Raw genomic sequence first — 3,139 nt, 5'->3', positions numbered from 1 at the left:
CCGCCATTGGCCCAGGCATGGGCTTTCTCCTTTAGACTCACTCGCGATTGGACCAGGTGCGTGGCACTCACAGACATTCCTCTTCACTGGTTGGCTGTACGTGTCTCCAGGCGCGCAAGCTCCGAGTGGGAAAGGGGCGGGGCCGAGTTCTACCGGCTCCGGCTGGGCTGCGCTGGCTGGGCTGCGCTGGAATAGAGTGGGCTCCGCTGGGCGGGGCGGCCGCACTGAACCCACACCCAACATTAGCTTTCCCTTTTGTTCTTTTAGCTCACAGCTGGAAGTGGCATCTTTTTCCTGCAGATAGGGGTGGTACAGGGGAGAAGAGACCGCAGTCCCTTGGAGGGAGGAAAGGAGAGGGCTCAGGCTAGCTTCCGGAGGGACACGGCACTGACCTGGCACTGACCTCGGGCAGGTGGAGGGTCCAGAAAGAACCATCAGAAGAGCAAAAGAAGCCCGGGGACAGTTGAGGTACCCGCGATCAACAGTGTCAGTGTCGACCGTCGCTACAGGCAGGCAGACTGAGGACCGGAGGTTGTTCCGTGGACTCGGCAACGACTAGCAACGTGGCCGCGAGCGATGCCAGTGTGAATTAGGGGACACAGTCCAGGTTTGGCCTCTTCTAAGTTAGATTTGCCTCACAGGTGGGAGCCTGGCAGCTGCCTGTCACAAAAAGGAAATCACAGCCTTAAGCCAATCGGGAGGCTTTTGTCTTTCTCTGTGCCATGTTTTTGAAATGGAAAAAACAGCCGAGACTGACAATCTCAAAGCTGGGCAGAGACTGAGGTCTGGAGGCTGACGGTCTGAGGCTCGTCCCTCCTGCTAACCCACGAAGGTCACCGTGCCCAGAAGATGAACTGCTGAGACACAGCTGCCCACCTCTCTGTGTCTTAAAGATAAACTGTAAAAGCAACATTACCTCCACCTCCCTACCCTTTGCTAAGTGCTGCTTCTGTAAAATTCTCCTTGCTCCCCATCCAGGGTAAAACACAGATAAATATGAGAAGAAACCTAGAAATGGGGCTCAGACTCTGCAAGGGGACTTCCGCTGGGCCCACTAGCTAGGGAATAAACCTGCCTTCCCTTCCATTCTCTGAGTGCTGATCTCTTCCCAGGTCTGTCTGCCCTCCGAGTGCCACTTCATTTCTTTCTCAGACTGGAGATAGTGGCAAACAAAATGATACAACCAAATCTTGAACTCACCTTAAGGATATTATGCTGATTAAATGAGGAGGAAGTGAGCTGATAACTGCAACTTCCTTTGAATGCACCAAAAATAAACCGGAGAGAGTAGGTTTTACAGAGAGGTGTGCAGTGAGGCACAATGTTAAAACGTTAGTGACACTTCCCTGAAACTGGTGCTGGGAATCAAACCCAGGACTCCCACAGTGAGAGCTCTCCAGAGGGGCACCACCCCAGCTCCTACAGCCCTCCGTTTATAGTCATTTGTTTTCCAGTACCAGGGATCAAACTCAGAACCTCGCACATGTGAGGTAGGTGAGGTAGGCGTGATGCCACGGAGTTAAATCCCTGGCCCCTGTTTGTTTATATTTTAAAACAAGGTCTCATCGGGGTGTGGTGGCGCACACCTGTAATCCCAGCACTCGGGAGGCTGAGGCAGGAGGATCACTGTGAGTTCAAGACCAGCCTAGGCTACATAGTGAGTTCAGGTCAGTCTCAACTACATAGTGAGACCCTGTCTCAAAACAAACAAAAAAACAAGACCTCAGTATATAGTCCAGGCTGGCCTTGAACTCACTATATAGCCCAGGCTGGCCTGGAACTTGTGGTGATCCTCCTGCCTCAGCCTCCCGAATGCTGTGATGACAGGCATGCGCCACCACGCCCAACTATTATATATTAATTTTGAGACCCTCTCACTAAGTTGCATGAGCTAGTCTCTGAACTCATCATCCTCCTGCCTCAGCCTTCTGAGCAGCTGGGATTACAGGTTTCTTAAATTATCTTACTGTACTACTGAGTGAGTGCATACCAAATGTGTGCAACATACATATCTGTGTATATGTTACATATATATACATGAGTAAGAAGTATGTTACACATATGTGTTGCCTGTAGATTAGATACAAAAATAAAAGTACTGACAGGCGAGGTGGTACATATCTGTAATCACAACACTCTAGGAGCATAAGGAAGGAGGATCAAGTTTGAGCCCAGCCTGGGGCAACTCAGCAACTTAGGGAGATCCTGGCTCAAGAAATAAAGAGGGCTGGGATGTAGCTCAGTGTGAAAGCTCTGTGTTCAATGCCCAGTACTGAACAATAACAATGAGTCTTGTGAGCTGGGTGTGAGGTCAGACACCTGCAATCCCAACTACTCAAGACTCAGGTGAGTTACCCACTGAAATCCATGAGTTTGGGACCATGCTGGGCAACCTACTGAGACCTAGCCTCAAAACAAACAAAAAACCTCTATTGTGAAATATAACTCACAGTGGGCGTTGTGGCGCACACCTGTGATCCCAGCACTTGGGAGGCTGAGGCAGGAGGATCACTGAGAGTTCGAGGCCAGCCTGGGCTACATAGTGAGTTCAGGGCCAGCCTGACCTACAAAGTGAGACCCTGTCTCAAAAAAACAAAACAAAATACATACTAACCCACAAAAGACAGGACAATTCACAAAACAAAGATGCACAACACAGTGACATCAAAACAGTCTTAGCCCGGTGTGGTGGCACAGGCCTGAGGGAGGCTGAGGCAGGAGATTCCCTTTGAGTTCAAGGCCAGCCTGAACTACATAGGCGAGACCCTGTCTCAAAAAACAAACAGCCTGCGGGTGGGGGAAAGGTAATAAGGGAGAGGAAAAAAATATGAGAAACTGAAAAAATGGAAATAAAGTGGTTGTAAATGGGGAGGGGAGGAGGAGGTGAAGGGAGGGCAGGAACAAGGGGAAAAAAATGAGAATCAAGACCTATTATGTAAAGGTACAGAATCCCAATGATGAATGTAACTGTATCGTATACCTAGATTGTACCAATAAACTCAATAAAAAGAAAAAAAATTGGAAAAAAAAAAGAAAACCCAGCCTGGGCTGGGGATTTAGCTCAGTGGTTCCACCGCTTGCCTTGCAAGTGCAGGGACCCGAGTTAGTTCGATCCCCAGTACCAAAGCAAACAAACTGC

Source organism: Fukomys damarensis, unplaced genomic scaffold (genome assembly GCF_012274545.1).
Source record: "Fukomys damarensis isolate Sample0158 unplaced genomic scaffold, DMR_v1.0_HiC HiC_scaffold_39, whole genome shotgun sequence".
NCBI classification, from domain to species: Eukaryota; Metazoa; Chordata; class Mammalia; order Rodentia; family Bathyergidae; genus Fukomys; species Fukomys damarensis.
The sequence above is the reverse complement of the archived record's forward strand: the minus strand, read 5'-3'. Positions refer to the sequence as shown.